Genomic DNA, 20,140 nt, shown 5'->3' with positions numbered 1-20,140 from the left:
TGACATTTTATTGAAAAATGGATGTGGGATGACTCACTTTTGCTTAACGCCATCCGTAATATTTTTATTATTATAATAAAAATGTTACGGAGGCGATGCAAGCGCACCGCAGCTCAGAGGACATTGCCACTGGCCTTTTGCGTTGGATAAGTTGGATTCGATACAACATCTCCTTATTTTTATGCGAATCCAGCTAATACGAATCGATTTATGATACGTATTCGCTTGTGTTTTGTTTTAGCAACGGTACGATTAACATATTCCAGTTGTAGAGGGCCGTTTTTCAGGTTTTAGGTTATGTTTCGTTCATGTCGTCTCGGCCCATATCCAAGAGGACATGAGCGAAAATCGGTTTCTAGAAGACTTTTCTTTCGCTGGCCAGTCCACTATTGTGATCGAAAATGTTCATACGAGTACCTAGGTATCTATTTACAGTTACCAAATATTAACATTTAGCTGGTTAAAAGAACATGATTGAACAACCGGAAGAAAGCATTAAACTTGGCTTGACTTTAATGTATTAGGACAAAATGCCGTATTAGTAGGTCGTGGTCGATGTAGTTAAGCCGTGGATATATTCGCTTACTTTTTTGGACTATTATAATATAACAATAGGCTTACAACATAAACATACCTATAGGTAGGTACACTCATCAATCACACAATATTATAGCGTGTTAATTTGACCCACTTTGAAATGCACAAAAGAAATCGGATGATTGAAATTTTTATGACTTTTTTATCGACTTGCAAGGAATTTGGCATTGCAATGATTCGCTCGATTGCTAAAACAAATCGCAAATCGACTAATTGCAGACATAATTGACTAAAGTTTACGTAAAGCCAATTGTATCTACTTTCCAGTAACTGTTTTGCATTTCATATCCGTTGCGAGTGATGGTGATGCTAAGTTAGGTATTTCATAAGGACACTGAACGCGAAATGCTGGCAATTGCTGGACTAGACTATGGAACTGGAACAACGTTTAGGTCGAATAGTACAAACTTATATTTTCCTTGTTCTTACTATAAGTACCTCAGTGGTACAAGTTGCAGAAATTTCTAAAACGTTGAAAATTACTCGGAAATTTCTGGGAATTTTTACAAGAAACAATCCTCTATTTACCATTTTTACGATTGAACGCTTCGTTTTCCATACACATACGCAAATATAATAACCTATAAATAAAGCTAACTACATATATCATGAGTCACTTTCAAGACAAGAAATAAAATAAACTGTATGATGATACAAGTACGGAACTCCCTTCTGGCACTTTCCCGATTTTTTGTTTAATCATAGTAAATATAGAAAGACGCAAGCTTACTTTGTAATATTTCCTTATAGGTAGGGTTCCTACATGATGACCAGCTTACAAATGAATCAATAATACATATTTGGTTCATAAACGGCAATTTTCTTTTTCTCCATTTCCCCGAATGAAAGCTAGATGAAAATGTCAAGTGTGCCAGTGTTGCCTCATTAAAAATCGATTAACCCGTTTGGTTGGCTGCTTTTGATTTGTGTCGCGTCAGAAATGCCATCATGGCAACACATTAATGTGCAAATGGAAGAAAACTGTTTTCGAACGAACGAGCGGTTACTTTGCTCCAATGATGAGATTTTCTTTAATTTTATGCAGTATCAGTTTTACTGCCAATTAGTTCGATTGACATCAGCCTGCCTATTCATATTTATGCATAATCCGTTGCATTTGATAAATTAGAGAGGTGATACATCCGTTACAGACATCGGAATAATTATGTACTTATAAAGATTAGAAGAAGCATTTTTAATCAAACTTTTAGTTTTCCAGTTTTAACTTGTGGATTTTTTGATTTACATCGCCAAATATATTTGAACATCCTAAAACTGAAGAATATTACTAAATTACCTACCAAATGAAACTGAACTTAAATCCTACCGATCGTAAAATATACTCGCCTTCGTAGAAATTAAACCTAAGTAAACGCTGCTCAGTGACCATAACAAGCACAAGTAAGTATATTGTCTCCCCAACAAGGGCTTGTTTCAGGGTGTGGCACCTAACAGATCAACGACACCCGTTAGAAAGTGCTTTAGGACTTCCACCTTAAGAAATAGCAATGTACTAAACTTCATGACAAACAACATTCTATGAAACCTTTCTGTAGTTGGTTAAGTCTTTATTACCTATCACTAATCGATTTTCTGACGCGTGGTAACTCGTGGGTTTTTCAATTGGTTATGTTAATTGTACGGTATGTTATTTTTTGCCATAAAACATGTCACTCCGAATCGAACGTAAATGCAAATTCCAAGAATGTGGCATGCGGCTAACGTTGTGTATAGCCGAGTTTAAAAACTTTAATACGAAGAATAAAATAAATAAAGTTAAATTTGCAGTTGCGTTGAGACTGAAAACAAAAGCATCTAAAGCCAACCACTGACTAACAGTTCGCCGGACGATATCGGCCGGTCAGTTGTTCGGAGCTGTCAAATTTTTGTTCTAACTGACAGGCCGATATCGTCCGGCGGCCTGTTAGTCAGTGGTCGGCTTAAATAATGTAGGTAAGTAACACGTTTTATCATTCTTAATTTTGATTACAATCGACGGGACTCCTACAGTTGTTACGACATGGAATACCATGATTACCAAAGTAACTCGCATTCCTTACATATCTTCATCGGCGGGAGCACATTCACTTTCATTGCGAAATGTCTTGATTGATAACCCGCGCGTGCGCAGGCGCAGATAGCGCCGCCATCTTCCATCATGGCGGCCGATCAGGTTTTACTATTCATTAAGTCATTCTTGACGGATTTATCTAGATTATGCATGGACATGGAGAAAGTATTGCTTTTGAAACTAGTCCTGAGAATAGTTCCCAGGGTTGTCAGGCTTAAATGGATGTGTGAGAAGTGGGGTACAACTTTGCCAATAAGTTTACGTTGATTAATGCCAACACCATCTTATATCGATATTAAGGCTTGGCCTGTAAGAGTTGTAAGTACAGGCGTGTCAACAAATCTGGCCTTTAGTACAAACAGATGGTTTTGTTCCAACATGAGTTCATACTTCTAACATTCTAGCATACTTATTTCTAACATTTTCCGTAATTAGATGGAAAAGTCTTATAAGACCATTAGGTATATCCAATTTGCTTTGCTCCGACGTCTGCACAAATGAATTGAAATGAATTTTATTACGAAAATATCTTTCATAGTACATCCACATATATAGCGGAAGCAGTTATAAAGTTGACCCAAAAATTTTTTATTAAGCTATGAGCTTCATCACATATGTTCCTTGAGTAATTCTAAGCATTTCAAGCCTGGGAGGCAATAAGAAATGTGTGTCTACTCGGATTTGTAATGGATTCAAACTTTCAACCCCTTTTTAACCCTGTTAGGGGATGAATTTTACAAAACGCTGAAATTACTTTTCCTGTCTTTTAATAATATCCCCAAATACAAAGATTCAAGTCCCGCGTTCGAAATTTTTTTTGATATCCATACAAACTTTCAACTCCTTTTTCACCACCTTAGGGGATGAATTTTCAAAAACGCTGAAATTAGTTTTCTTGTATTTTAATAATATATCGTTTTACGAAGTTTCAAATTCCTAGCTTAAAATAAAACTTGAACCCCATACAAACTTTCATCCCCTTTTTAACCCCCTTAGGGGTTGAATTTCTCAAAATCACTTCTTATCTCTTGTACACTTTATAAATGTAATCTAGTGTGCAAATTTCAACTTTCTATCTTTTGTAGTTTCGGCTCCGCGTAGCAAAAATCTCCAACCAAATTTTTCACCTTTTTACGTTTTTCTTGTAAAATTACTATGAAATTGAAAAAACAAATATCAGCAATGAATTCTACGTCTTTGGTTTATACGAAAATGATACCAAACTTGCCCTAGTACCCACCAGGATCAGAGTAGATTTTTTTTAAAGATGACGGATGGCGGCCGTCTTTGTATCCCACCCTCCCCCCACTTCAGGCTAGAAATGCTTAGAATTACTCAAATATCAGATGTGATGAAGCTCATAGCTTAATAAAAATTTTTTGGGTCATGTATGGCAGCGTTACATAACTGACTCCAGTAATAATTTACCACCGTGTTGGATGACTATGCCTACAGGGTGGGTAAAAAATAAAAACTGCATTCCCGTTGCCAGGGAGGTTTTGGGATTACACTGAGCAACTTTTACTATAGGACCAACCCCGAAATCGCGAAAAACATTTGGCTGTTTCATAGATTTGGTCCAGCCATTTTCTATGGGAGGGTAAATTCACGATTTCGGGGTTGGTCTCATAGTAACAGTTGCTCAGTATAATCCCAAAACCTCCCTGGCAACAGGAATGCAGTTATTTTTTAGGAACCGTGTATAAATAGATACGTACCTACATCACAAAATTTAAGTTGTCATTGTCCACCTTATTGTATCGATTTACAATTTAAATATCGTCATCAGACACTGCGGTTAGCTTCAAAACGTGACTTTTATACCACATTAAAGCATGCGTCATCATTGTCAAGTATTTTCAAATTAATCGATCGTATCGCAATATGCACCCTTACGTCACAAACGGATCTACGGAGTTAAACTTCGACGTCACATTGACCCACTACGTTTTCTTCACCCTGACTCACTCGGGTCAGCAATTTGCAGTGAAAACCAGTGCAAATAACGTCTTATTATCAAGTAGTTGTGATTTGATATTGCTTGCGCTTGTCAGTCCATTCATCCGAAACTTGGAGAAATGAATGAATCATTGTTGTGTACAAACTTGAACTGTCGGAGATCGGGGTCGGATGTTGCTTTTGTGGTGTGTTATTAAAACACTCTGTATAAGGATGTTAGTGAATCAAACGTAGTTATTGTGCAGTGATCTAGTTTAATTGGCATTGTATGAATATCCAAAATATATATCAGCACGCGAACATTTAAAATTAAGTCATAACTACGGCTTGAAAGGAAAAAAAAATTAAAACCGAAACCTAATTTTGGCATTCCCAATTAACAAAAAACTTGTACACTCAGTAGAATGAATTCATTCATAACGTGTCCAAGCAATTTAGCAACTCGCTGTAGGTAGGTGCCTTCCAATTTTATGGTAATTTTTAGCAATCGTGTTTTTTAAACATTGAAGTTATATGAATCAGGACTATCAGAAAGTTACCTAAAAACCATTCATATGAGGATTGCCTCCTAACTCCTAACTAGGTGTCCAGAAATGAATTAATATTGCCGGATCTGGTCATTCTTTGTCCAGTCAGTTGAAGTCTTGGTTTGAATCCTTCATTGCAGAATATAAAGAATAAACAAGGGCTGTTGTAAGACGAGAAGCGAGCTCTGTTCAATTTGCGCTAAGTGAAATTAAACTGGACTCGGGAGTCAATGACTGCTTAACGGGTATTACTTAAACATAAGTAAGTATAACCATACGTATTTGTGGCTTGTAGAGAAACTTACAAGTAAAGGGCAGTCACAAACTTTATCTTTTTTTGCAGTAATCACTCAATCATTTCACTCTGATAAAGATAAATGAAAGATTTTATGATGTAAGTAAAATACAGAATTCCTTTGAGGGCCAAATGTAGTGGGTGCGCTTATACGCGTACACTCACACTCCCTTAGTTTAGCCATATATAAGCTTTTACATTACGTTAATCATTATAAAATACGTTGGACTATATTATGAACATTTTGGTGAATTGGTGTGGTGTCGAACTCAATAGGAATAAATATGTAGTGGGTGTGCTACGCGTAGCGCACCCACTACACAAATAAAATACGAGTATATTATAATCAAAATATCTAAATAAAAAGTATTTTTATAAATCTAAAGTCGGACCGAGCTAACTCAGCATTACATTTCCATTGGAAATGGAAATTTTCCAATGACAAAGTGTGGCCATGTCATCATTGATGTCAAATTTCTATAAAAATATGACGTATTTAAATGACACAACTTCACTTTGTTCTATCTTCTTTGTTGAAGTCGGTGCAAAATTAGCTTAGATACACTCTTGGAACAATAATGTATTATATATTCAATTCAACTTGTAAACCAGACTAGTCTACACACATCTAATAAGTAGTTATCGTATCACTAACTGACCGGAAACCGGGTTTTATATTTAACCCACACTACAGAATACCAGACCGCTTATTAACACTAGTGTGTCCGCAGACCGCGCCTTTAGTACTTAATCCTCGAACGATACACGCAGCTTTGCGCTCCACTTAACAGTAACTTGTAAGGTTTCAGGATTAGTTCTATTAGCTCAATAGTGGGACCGGATTTTTGCACTATAAGTTTTGATAATTCTAAAGTTGAAAAAGTGATACTTATCTGATATGGGACATATTTTTAAGCATATTTGCAATATATGATGAAAAGTTAGAACGAGCGTTAGATATAAATTAGGTATTTATATATTTTTAGTAATGATTTTTTAATATTGAATTAAAGTGCAATGTTTAAGTTCCATTGTTTATAATATGTATGACGCTTTATAATGTAAAATTATTAGAAATTTTTTTAACGTGCTTCTTTGTCAAACTACAAATTAGCTTATTATTTTGTCGATATTGAATTAAAGTTTAATAAATCCACAACAACATATCTCATTTTTTAAGTTAATAGGCACGCTAAAAAGCTAGAAGAATAAGATATATGCTCTAGAATTAATATGCGTTTTTTGTCCTATAAGATCCAATATTGAATTAGAGTCTGTAAAAATAAGTCTATTACTATAAAATAATATACGCAGCCATATTATGGAAAGTAAGAAATTTCTGCGTGTAGCTTGCATTGTAATAGTAAAATCTAGTTAAAAAGGCGCGAAATTCATACATACGCCGCGCTGGTTCGTCAGTCGCCGGCGCGGCGCTCGAGAGCCTATCATAGCCTACCTATACTTCGCCCCTCGCCCCACCTCCCGCTCAGTAACACTGTCTGTCTTTTCTTATCATTCATTTGTTTGTTTACCGTGCACATATATAAATTAGATGCGGACATTACGTGAAATTAAAATATCTTATTACGTAAAAATACCTACAGCTGGTCAATCAGATCTTGGCAGTAGAAAGAGGCGGCAAATTTGAAAAATGTAGGCGCGAAGGGATATCGTCCCATAGAAAATTTGTGTTTCGCGCCTTTTTTTTGTGACAAGATTTGCTTGACCAGCTATATTTCATTATCTTGACTAATATTGTAATAAAAATGTACAAAATATTCACAACTATTTTTTACTATACATAGTTTGTCAAAGGAATGTCTCATTTCAAACATAGACAGAGAGAATCATCATACTATCTTTGACTTACACTAGTACTAGCACCCAAAAGAAAAGGATGAATATAGTTTTTTTGTTTTTATTTACTGACAAATGGTTTGACCAACTATACCTATTTCTGGTTCCTATTGTCATGTCCTGTCCTATTCAAGGTCAATATCATAATATGTATATTATAAACCAACTGCTCAATATTACACGGTATACATCCTGAATATACAATAAGGTAAGTGAGGCCACTTACCTTATTGTATATTCCGTGTGGGCCGTATATGCTTATATAGATAGAGCCCACCTTAAATTAAAATGGTTTTTTTTAATAAACAGGATATGAAGTATGAAAAACTCACTCAAATAGGTTTCTCATTTATTTAAGTTTCTTCATTATACCAAAATAGTTATAAAAATATTACGATACTCTTGGAAAATATACCTTAAAAGTCCTATTATGGGCCTTATTGAACACTAGCAGTGTATTACTTAATCCCGCAAAAAATAATCATTTCGACAGTAGGTAATAACAGATTTTATTGTTTTTAACTTAAGAGTTATACATATACAAATAACAATATTTGATACTTCATAACAGGAGGATTTATTTATAATAAGTGAAAATAATTATTTTGGGCCTTAATAACTAAAGATATAAAAATTGTCTAGTTTACGCGAAAATAGTAGGTAACTAAACATAAATCTTTATTACTTACAGTAGTATCATCTTTTAACATCTGGGGGCACGGCAGTGCCCCTGCCAAGACGAGCAAAGCATAAGGGCACTATCTACCTTTACTCGAAGCGCTTCGTCGTGTTTTGGAACCCTCATAACTTGGGGTCGGATTATACCAGATAAACAAAGTTCTCGGACTTATTAAGCATATCAATTGCATAGCTCTTATACTTTAGATTTTATTCATATCTAAAAACTTCGATTTCGTCACTGACTCACTCACTTGATGATCATCAATACCGGGTACTTCCTGAAGTCCTCTAAGAAGCTGAAATTTGGTATGTAAGATAGTTATAGTACACAAACAACAAATAAATTCAAAAACTTGAAATTAATTTTTTATCCCTAAGGGGATGAAGAGGGGGTTTAATTTTGTATGGGGAATCAATAATCGCTGAACCGATTTAGTTGAAATTTGGTATGTAGATAGGTATTGTTATGGGGAAGGATATAGAATAGATTTCAACCTCAAAGTTTACCCTTACGGGGTGAAGGCAGATTTCAACCCCAAAGTTTACCCTTATGGGGTGAAGGGTTTATATAGGGAATCAGTAAGAAGTACATTGTGTAACAGATGCCCCCAGATACTTATTTCAGGATTTTTAATAGTAAATCACCCCCAACCCTTTAAATTAGGGCATGGAAGATTGTCATAAGCATCTTACAAAAAGAAGTGAAATCCCACTAAAAACATTTTGATGTAAAATGTTGCCCAAACGAAACCACTGTCAAAAAGTTATTAGATCTCTTGCCAAGCTTCTAACTCTACAAGCCCTCTAACTTTACTAGCTCTACACCAAAAGTATGTGGCTTGGTCGTTTCGTTTCTACAAGAACTATTGTAAGTATAATACAAAAACCGCCCAAATGCGAGTCGGACTCGCGTTCCAAGGGTTCCGTACATTACACAATTTTAACAATATATTTTTTTTTTAGAGAAAAGTGAGTAACATGTCTTTAAAAAACCCGTAGGGATCGGAAAACTAGGTACTTAAGTCCGACTCACGCTTGACTGCACATTTCTAATAGGTTTTTCTGGCATCTATAGGAAAAGAGCTAATATGTGTATTTTTTTCATAATTTTAGACCCAGTAGTTTCGGAGATAAGGGGGGGGAATGGTCATTTTTTGCGTATTTTCTTAAATAACTTCTAAACTATTTATTTTAAAATTATTAAAAAATATATCTGAGGTTCTCACAATGAGCCCCTTAATTTGATATATAACAAGATATAGTGTTTTTTCTTCTATTTATCATTCATCTCAAAAGTGACCCCTTTATTTGAATTTCTATTATTTACTTTACATGTATGTTCTTGGGTTATAGACTTACATGTGTATACCAAATTTCAACTTATTGGTGCAGTAGTTACGGAGCAAATAGGCTGTGACAGACGGACAGCCAGACACACGAGTGATCCTATAAGGGTTCAGTATTTTTCCTTTTGAGGTACGGAACCCTAAAAATAATGAATTTAATAAATTTTTCACCTTATGCCCATGTGGCGGTAGCGAAACAGCCAAGCCACATATTTTGACTAAGGTGTAGAGTTAGTGAAGTTAGGGCTTGTAGAGTTTGAAGCTTGGCTCGACAAGAGATCTGACAACTTTTTGACAGTGCGAGTCTTATGGTTTCGTCTTAGCAACAATTTACATGAAAATGTGTTTGGTGGGATAATTTTTTACAGTATAAATATTTATTCGTAACAAATAAGTATTATCTTTTAACATAATTTTGACAGTATATCTGGTGCTACATTACGACACCGGTGCTATAATAAGCACATTAAAACACTCCCTTTGGCCGTGTGTTAAAATTTGTCACTCGTTGCAAAATATCTATTTTTCGCAATTCTATCGTAAATACCTACCTATGTATTAACAAAAAAAGTCACTTGTAAATAGTTACTGCCTTTAAAAAGTATAAGTACCTCAATGTTATTAGACTTTTTGATTCTATAAACGTCTTTAGGTCAATAAAGCAAGTGATAAATTATTAGAGTTAGACCAAGAAAAGTCTGCAGCAATTTTGACAGCCCACGCAGTGCAAGTGTTATTTATAAGTCATAAATTTATAGAAGTTTCTTCAAATCGACCCTATTAATAAGAGATTAAAAATATTCAAAATTATCTTAAAATATTTTAATCTAATATTTCATCTCATACGTTCAATAAGGCGGGCCTGGGACCTTTTTACCTGCACTGACAGTGGGCCTTCTTAGCAACAAGTACAAATTCAGAATAATTGGGAATAATAGGGAGCAACTGTTATTTTTGAATGCTGGGCCTTGTTACCCGCCGGGCCTCATATGCCTGCACTTCACCTACCTTATTTGTTTTACAAGGGGAAAAGTTGTTGATTAACCGCTCGTGCTAATATTGATACCCAAACAAGCGAAACATTTTTTTTTATTAAATAGAAGGCAAACGAGCAGACGGATCACCTGGTGGTTAGCGATTACCGCCGCCCATGGACACCCGCAACACCAGAAGGGTTGCAAGCGCGTTGCCGACGCGCGTTTAAGATGGGGGTCTTTTAAGGTTTGAAGGTCGTATCGGACAGTTCATTCCACAGTTTGGCTGTGCGAGGCAGGAAGTACATTCACAAATTCAAACATTCTAAAATTGAAGCACGAGCGTAGCGAGTGGTTCGTAAAATTGAACCTTGAGCGTAGTGAAGGTTTCGAGGGACGAAGGTTAAATAAAATTTTCATCACATCAGCTCGTAAAGGCCCTCTTGATTGTTCCAAACGGATAAGAAAAGTGGCATTTAATTTGATGCAAATTTTGAGTTGTTTCCGTAGGTAAATTGGATCAGTTGGTTGGTAATATTGACTTTAAAATGATAAATATCGTTAGTTTGAAATTGATTTTATGATAAAGTAAATATTATCGGAGATGATCGCTCTTAAAAAATATATGTCGCTAGTCATTTATAACCTAAAAGCGCCAAATTACGCAAAATTATATTGAAATGACACCTGTGTATTGAATTTGAAGAATACTTTAACAAGGGTAGTTATCTGTATGACAATGCACCTAAAATAATTTTCAAATGTATCTATTATTTCTATACTTAACACGATAACGAATTCTACGTAAACGAAACCGCGGGCAATCCCTAGTACATATAGAAATAAATAAGGAAAGGTAAGTTTCCATTAGTGTACTGTGTAAAATAACTGTTTACCATTGATAATAATTTTATAAACGCTTTGCGTATTTTTAAGGTCACCGCGCTAACCGCTAGCCCGCGACCGTCGATCGCTGCCTCCTGCCCCGGCGCACAGCGCGGCGCGCGAAAACGCCGCGCGTTTGAAATGTAACTTAATATAAGCTCGGAATGCATACTTACGTATCAGTATTTAGTGTCGCCGTGATTTTATATTTCTAATCTTTTGTGTGAGAAGTAAGATCTTTATTATGACCGTGTAGTATTAACTCTACAAACTTTAATTCAATATTGGCTATACTGCTTAACCAGAAATCAATATCTAGACAAGCACATTGTCTACATTTCTAACTTTTTACATGTATACTAAGTTGATAGGTAATATCGTAATTTTGCAATATCAGCTACTCTAATTCTGTATTTACATAATAATTCGTGTTTTTACGTTCACCAGAAAGCAGCTGTTCCAGATTTCTAAAAACCGAATATTGTGAATAAATTAAAGTGTTATTGAATATGTTAAAGTTTTTTGTAACTTTAATTTTATATTTACATAGTTATTTAGCAAAAATTGAAATATTTAAATATGGCCGAACGCTCCACCTAGAATTTTCTAACTTTTTACATGAATGTTATTTAACATGCTTACAATAACATATCAAAAAAGAAAAAACTTTAATGTTATCAAAACCCATTTTTGTTCCACCGCTGGTCTATATGTGTAGGCAATATACCCGAAGGCCTATTTAATGTAGATAGTAATTTGGTAATTTCATGTTATCAATTTGTTACGCATATGATAAGTCAGCTGTCTACAGTAGCATTTCTGTTGTATTTCTTTTCTAACAAATTGTTCAAAAAATGAATACCTATCTCCTATCTGAAATAGTTTCATAGCCAGTGGTGGAAAATGTGGTGAAAAACAAGAATTCATGAGTTTCATGATCACTGATGGAGTTTCCATAAGCAGGTATATTTTCAGGGATAATATCGAAACTTAAATTTAATATGCTTTGGAAAGTAAAGCTTACAGACAATGTTCAATGTTTTAAAAAAAGGTATGTAGTACACAACATACCATACATTGCCATCACAGAGACTATCATTATTTGCAAAAATAACTACATTTTTAAGTAAAACTTATCAAGCATCCTCGGGCGCCATATTTCAATGTTATCGCAGCCACTGACCGCGCATGCGCCCGTGACCAACTCATTGCAAAAAAAATTGCCAAGCTAAATTCAACCCCAGTGCCTTAACAATATGCCTTATCAAGAGTAAACTTACTGTAGATCTATGAATTTGCAAAAACAAAAACTGCTAATCTAAAATCAACCCTAAACAATTAACATAGAGCTCAACGAGCAATGCACTTGATTACTGTATTTGCAAAAACAATGCTGAGCAAAAAGCAGCCATAAATATAAAGAACTCAATGAGAAGTAAACTTGTTAATTTTAGCTTCATATTTATGATGAAACTGGCGAGTATGGCGGCTGTTCTCCCACATGTTCTTTTGTTAGAACTTAATAGGAAGTTTTAAGAATAGCATTTGAGTATATCAATGATAAAAACTATAGGCCCTTCGGGTATTCAATCGATATGAATAAGAATAATTTATTGAGAAAACCTTATTGCTCTTATTGCTAATGTTACATTATGCGTGAACTTTTACATTTTACGTAGGTAGGTACATTGTCACGTGCGCCTGAACTAGGAATAAATCCTGTATCTCAGGCAAATATATAATATACTAATTTAAAGAACAATAAAACAAATTAAAATCATGAACATAGAGACATACGTAGTATTTAATATCCTTACACTTAGCAACCAAGTATTGCTGTGTCAGTGAAGTTGAATCGATATTGTGTAAGTAAGATAGGTAATATGTAACGTTACTCACAAGTTGCCATCTCATCTACTTTTACAATAGATTTCGACCTTGCTCCGTTAGAGTTTGAGATTACTTTAATATAAAACAATAGCCTGAGATGCAACTCTGAGAGATATATTCATATGGCAGTCGGTTGCAATAGTTGTTGCTACAGTTTTAATGGAGACATGAGAAAACTCACGCTAGAACGGTCTGAGTCCGGGCCGAAACTGCCGACACTGTGTTTTCTTAGATACGTTATATTATAATATCAGTATCGCCGTTATACGCGCCACCAGCATGTGTATCCGAGGCACACGCCACCGTTTTAAGTCGACCGCCAGGTGGCTTGGGTTCGACGACGGTGCCGCCCTTCCACACATCGATTGAAACCACTTTTATACCCTACCCACATATGTATTACCTAACCCTTTACCTATGTACTTATGATTGTTTTAATGTAATAAATATATAATGAGTATTATAATATAGGTACCTAATTGTATCTCAGGATCAGGAAACCGTTCTAATTCACCCACGTCTCACGGTTCCACGCAATTTAACCTGTAGAGTGTAGTGCATAATAAATATGAATACCTATCAGATCACCTATTGGTAGCCCATTTAATTATTATTTTTTGCCTTAACATAAGTATTTAGGAGGATTAGGAGGAAACATTATTAAAATAATAGAACAAGGTGGGCTTTCGATATCAAAATAGTGCATTTTGTCACTCACTAGACACTATTAACTTTCTTAGCGCCATACATTACGAGTATTTAAAACGCATCAATAATAGGATACTAAGGATAGGTTGGATTTGCGTAGCTATTTAATCTGGGCTTACTTTTTCGCTTATTTATTACTTTAATGTTTTCAGTGTTTATTTGATGATTGAGAATACACTGCTGCGGTATGTTAAACAATGCCAGAGCGGAGAGCAATAAATAATGAGCGTATCGTGTAAGATAAGCAAAAAATGCACTTTATGCAAATAATATGTAATTGAGTTTGTATACGAAATTGCAAGACTAATAAGCAAAAACTATCAGTACGGTCATTCACTTTAGAAACCTTCTAGAAAGAAGGAAACTTACATTGTCCCTTTTGTATTTCTTGTTTACAGCAAGCTGCAAAGTTAATTTAAGTAACCCCCCCGCAAAGAAATGTCTATGCAGGAGGGGTCACTTTTAAGCTACAGACAGCTTACTGTATATACACGGTGGAAAGATAAGTCGGACCCTAGAGGGAAACTACCTTAAATCCTTAAGCTGGCTCATTTTACTTAAAGGAGACATTCCTTTATTTTTAAAAAGAAACAAAACTGCATTCAAAGATTTTGTAAAACTCGCTTGCCTCGCCCGGGACTCGAACCGACAAAAATTCCAAAGAATATAAATTCGCAATTTTATTCTACTAGTCGTCGATACAGTTAATGTTAATGATAACATTTCTCCAAGAAACATTAGGTCTTACACTCGTCTGTGGTACAAAATATCCATAAAATCTAATATTTAGTATTTAGATTTTTTTAGACAAGCCAAATTGAAGAAAAAATGAAAAAAATTTGAATGCAGTTTTGTTTCTTTTTAAAAATAAAGGAATGTCTCCCTTAAGTAAAATGAGCCAGCTTAAGGATTTAAGGTAGTTTCCCTCCAGGGCCCGACTTATCTTCCCACCCTGTATATAATACCTGCCTCGTCAAAGTTGAATTGACAGGGTGATTACATGGAAGACATTTCCTTCCTTAACTTTTTGAATGAAATATTACTAATGTACGTAACTGTTTGTGGTTATTTACTAAACATTTTTGCGAAACGTAAACTACACGTGTATTGTCACTCACATTCCAGCGGCAATAAGTAGCACACGCGCGTATAACGTAACGCAAAAGAAAACGGAAGTAAACACCAACAATAATCTTCTCATGCACATTCAAATTACCTGCTCACTTACAATTACAAGGTATTATTATAAAAAGGAGATTACGCAAAGCGAAAAAACAGTAAAATAAACGAAACTGCCTATTCATTTGATATTACACCACGGAAATATGTCCCGACAATTACTAGATTGATAGTTGTTATGCATTGATCCGCCATATTGGATTTGTGACAGATAACAATCGGTGTCAAACAATGGCTGTTCGCGCACTTCCTTCGGCTGCAAAACATTGAAACGACGATTACACACGTTAGACGTACGTGGGGAACTAGTTCTTTGCTTATTTGGCTCACTTCCTCGTTAGAATCTTCCTTGTCTTTGTGGAATGATTAATTTTGTCATTAACGATAGGTACTAATGATTGCAAAGTAAAGAACAGTTTATAGCAATTGGCTTCCCATGAACCAAACTGATTCCCACACGAATGTTTTTCGATAACGAAAAAGATTAGAGTCAGACCGTGAAAAGGCTTCAATGATTTTGATAGCCCACGCAGTGCAAGTGTCATTTTATGACGTATAACTTCTATGAAATTCGACGTATAAATAACACTTACACTGCGTTGGCTATCAAATCATTCAAATCCGCTGCAGACTTTTCTTGGTGTGACTCTACTTATATTGAGAAAATCGCAAACTATTGTAGTTTTACCATGTTCCTTACTTGACGAATTTCAACAATTTTAAAGATTCAAATTCAAAATATCAGATCACATATTTGAAGAAAAATATCTTACCTCACGTTAAACCTTAACGCATTATACAAAAATAGAGTTACGAGGTGAATAAAAGTGTTAATATTGACCTCCTGTTCTAGGAAGTCTGTTAAAAATAGACCCAGACAGAAATGGCATAATTGCGAAACCTGTTTACGTTAATAAAAAGATGACTAAACGTATAATAAAGTGACGGTTGAATCTGTTTTTAATTGACGCTTAATTATAATTTTCGTTGTTTCAGAACCTGCAGTTAACATGTGATGCACACAAACTTCAGGTAAGCTGAAAATAAAAAGAAAAACATTTGATTGTCACTGTCAACAATTATTGTACTTTTGGTCAGACAAGTTATAATAAATAATATACGAGTACGATTACCTACCTTTTGAGACAAGAAGCGCTACTCTAAAGTTAAATGTGAAATACCTCTATATGTACAGGTACATATACATATGTTCAGTTTTCTATATGAAGCCCATCTTATATTTGTTCAGTTCAGAAGGCGTTTCTTAAACGTTTGAAACCAGTTGAGCCAGTTTTTGCCGAATTCACAGACGGCTATTGCTAAAATTATGGCTAAAACTAGCGTCTTTTAAGACTTAGTGATGATATATTTGGACAGTTTACTACAATAAAAGAAGTTTTGTTTGTACTTTACACTGAGAGAAAAATCATCACCAGGAATTAAAAAACAGTTCTGTACTGGGGGAAAAAATGGACGTTTCACTATTTCTGTAAAGTTTATTTATTTCTACAAACAGCTCAGTAATCCCAAATATAATTTCAACAAACAGATAATAGAAATTGCAAGAACTAATAGAAATTGCAAAAGTCAATTTGTTCCTATTAGTTAACTCTCCTTGTCCCCGGATTAAGTTTATTTTTGTAATTCTAAGTGTATTTTTGTTGTACTTTTCTCTCAGTGTATCTGCTTTAACCAGTACATAATTATTTCAACTCTAATCATTGTAAAATTTATGGAGTGACTAATAGACGGTGATTCTTAATGACTCGTTATACAATCGCGGATTGACTAATTTGAATGCAGTTTTTTGCGATCGGAGCAGATGTTTCTACCAAGATTTTGCTTTCCGTCGGGGATTTTAAATATAAATTTTAGTCTTGTTAACACGTGGTAGCTTATTAGTGACTTCATTCGGTTGATTTCGTACCTACTCCGGGGATTTTTGTCATTTTTGTACCCGACGAAATTAAAGGAAACGAATATGGTAAAGAGTTTTCGAATGACATTTACAGTTACGACAATTGCGGTAATCGACGACCCAATGTAGACACACCCCACACCCATAATGCGCCCTTTTCGGTTCCATTCTTCATAAACATTATGTCACCAAATTTGAGTTGACGAAAGCGGTCATGATGACCCCTAAAGACCGATGCACACGGCATGCGTAATTATGGTCCTGACTATCACACTGACTGTCTACACCAGCGGTCGGCAACCTGCGGCCCGCGGGCCGCATGCGGCTCGTGAACCTGTCACTTGCGGCCCGAGTGCCGCCTTGGCTATTTTTAACCGACTTCCAAATCTCAAAGAAGGAGGTTCTCAATTCGGTTGTATGTTTTTTTTTATTTTTTTTATTTTTTTTATTTTTTTTTTTATTTTTTTTTATGTTTGTTACTCCATAACTCCGTCATTACTGGACCGATTTTGAAAATTCTTTTTTTGATTGAATGTATATGCATACAGATTGGTCCCGTTTTTGTCAAAATCCAGTTCTGATGATGGGATCCATGAGGAATCGAGGGAACTCCTCAAATCTTAAAGGCATACACATAGTGATTTTTAGTTTTTTATCAACGAATCAAGCATATACATCCAAAAAAGTGACATTTGATGAAGTGGAACTGCTGATGATGATCAGAACGGAACTCTTCAATGACGCATAGTTCACGGTTGGCGATTTGTCCTCTTCGTTATGTTTGTTAAGCAAGTTAAATTTTTAAGCCACATTTTTGTCAAGCTCGAGTTCTGATGATGGGATCCATGAGGAATCAAGGGAACTCCTCAAATCTTAAAGGCATGCGTATAGAGATTTTTGTATTTACATCAGAAAATCAAGCATTTTCATTAAAAACTGTTGCATTTGATGAAGTGGAACTGCTGATGATGATCAGAACAGAACTCTTCAACGACGCATAGTTCACGGTTGGCGATTTGTCCTCGTCGTTATGTTTGTTAAGCAAGTTAAGTTTTTAAGCCACATTTTTGTCAAGCTCGAGTTCTGATGATGGGATCCATGAGGAATCAAGGGAACTCCTCAAATCTTAAAGGCATGCGTATAGAGATTTTTGTATTTACATCAGAAAATCAAGCATTTTCATTAAAACTGTTGCATTTGATGAAGTGGAACTGCTGATGATGATCAGAACAGAACTCTTCAACGACGCATAGTTCACGTTTGGCGATTTTTCCTTTTCGTTATGTTCGTTAAGCAAGTTAAGTTTTTAAGCCACATTTTTGTCAAGCTCGAGTTCTGATGATGGGATCCATAAGGAATCGAGGGAACTCCTCAAATATTAAAGGCATACGTATAGATTTTTTTGTATTGTCATCATAAAATCAAGCATTTACATTCAAAACTGTCGCATTTGATGAAGTGGAACTGCTGATGATGACCAGAACAGAACTCTTCAATGACGCATGGTACACGTTTGGTGATTACGAATTTCGATTTTGACTTGGACTGGGACCTGGACTCGGACTCATACCCGGATCCGGTTCGGACCCGGATCCGGTTCGGACCCGGACCTGGACTCGGATCCGGATTCGGACCCGGACTCGGAACCGGACTCGGACCCGGACTCGGATCCGGACTCGGACCCGGTCTCGGACCCGGACACGGACCCGGACTCTGACCCGGACTCGGACCCGGACCTTGACCCAGAAAACCACTATGATACCTTAACTAAATAAACAACTATGATTACCTACCATAAAATTAATGTAGGTATAAAGTACGATGATGCCAATCTTACTAGCCCCTCCCGCTTAAACCCCCGTACACCGCACGGCATGCGCCATTAAGTGGGTTAGGTTAGGTTTGAACTGCGATCCTCACAGAACCGAACAAGGATTAGGTTAGGTTAGAACTGCGAGCCTTACAGAAACGAAATGCTACTTGAAAAGTGGGTTTGATTAGGTTCGAACTGAGGAGGGGGTTAGGTTAGGCTAGAACTACGACCCTCATGGCTCCTCTTCACGGTGGGCCAACGCCGGCCACTCCAAGGGACGCATTTATGCGTTAGAGGGAGCAAGTGATAGTGCATGGCTGCGTCCCTTGGAGTGGCCGGCGTTGGCCCATCCTGTAGAGGAGCCATTATACAGAAGCGAAATGCTAGTAAAAAAGTGGGTGGTTTTACCTCCTTTTCTACATAGTGTACCATCTACAATAATCTTTCATCAGCCCCCATGGAAGTCGGTTTTTTTTTCTTAAAAATTATGTATGTAATAGTGACAAACGACAATGTCTCATAAAGTCATAAATATTAACAAAGTACGGCCCGCGTCACCTCCGTTAACTACTACGTGGCCCTTGGCTGCTAAAAGGTTACCGCCCGCTGGTCTACACTGTCGCATGGGAATGGGAGAGGGGTTCTCTTTCGTTACCCAGTGCGGCTATGAGCGGCCTTGTGGCTGTGAAGTCTGTGTCTAGTCGCCCCCACCATTTTGGGGTGGTCGTCGATTTGAGGACGATTGGGCTTATGTTGTTAGTATTAGTACCTGCCTTTCGCATTGGTTTCGATACCTAGATACCTACACAACGCAAGCGATGTACAGTCCCGGACTTAAATTGTTGAGCCATTTAGAGTTCAAGCTAATTTGGTTGTCACTACTAACTGTATGAAATACCCAATGTAAAGTAAGCCCAACAATTAAAGTCCGTGACTGTGCCATGCAGAGAGCCAAAGACGTGTGGCCTAGCCTTTAAGGTGCGGGCCGACCGCCGCGAAATGCCACCAGCGGTAATCAGGTGTCGTCACGTAGATACTAATTAAACCTGCTTGCCTGACCAATTACAGAGTTTTGGGGGAAACTTAATGCAATTTGCGTTTTTTCGTCGCTATATGACTGTTATACGACCTGCGCTTTCCTCGTGAGTTTTACGTAATCTGAGTGAGCATCATCATAAATTTAAAGATCTCGTCAGTGTAAAGTAACTGATGATTTATACGTATTATAGCTCTCTCCATTTACACAGTGCTATTTAGACCCCATGCAGATGCGGTTTTCTTATTTGACATCAACGTTCTCCGAGATTTTCGGCCCGTTTCTAACTTTAAGATACGTCACTTAATAGATCTGGAAACGATATGGATTAGATGTGTCAGTGTCAAATGTGACGTTTTTTCAAACAAATACGTCACTTTTGACACTGACACATCTAATCCATA

General features: G+C 36.3%; 2 protein-coding genes across 5 annotated transcripts in view; one reads left to right on the top strand and one right to left on the bottom strand.

Annotated features, from left to right (window-relative positions):
• LOC134664968 (rho guanine nucleotide exchange factor 15) overlaps window positions 1-20,140 on the top strand; it is a 118,756-nt gene that overhangs the window by 12,295 nt on the left and 86,321 nt on the right. For all 4 annotated transcript variants that reach the window (XM_063521704.1, XM_063521702.1, XM_063521703.1 and 1 more), the window contains exon 2: window positions 15,966-16,001. The gene's annotated coding sequence lies outside the window, so the exon portion shown is untranslated. The remainder of the gene's footprint in view (window positions 1-15,965; window positions 16,002-20,140) is intronic.
• LOC134665001 (superoxide dismutase [Cu-Zn]-like) overlaps window positions 1-20,140 on the bottom strand; it is a 276,790-nt gene that overhangs the window by 174,404 nt on the left and 82,246 nt on the right. The gene's annotated exons all lie outside the window — the stretch shown is intronic.

The sequence above is a fragment of the Cydia fagiglandana genome, chromosome 6 (assembly GCF_963556715.1).
Source record: "Cydia fagiglandana chromosome 6, ilCydFagi1.1, whole genome shotgun sequence".
Lineage (NCBI taxonomy): Eukaryota > Metazoa > Arthropoda > Insecta > Lepidoptera > Tortricidae > Cydia > Cydia fagiglandana.
The sequence above is the reverse complement of the archived record's forward strand: the minus strand, read 5'-3'. Positions and strand labels throughout refer to the sequence as shown.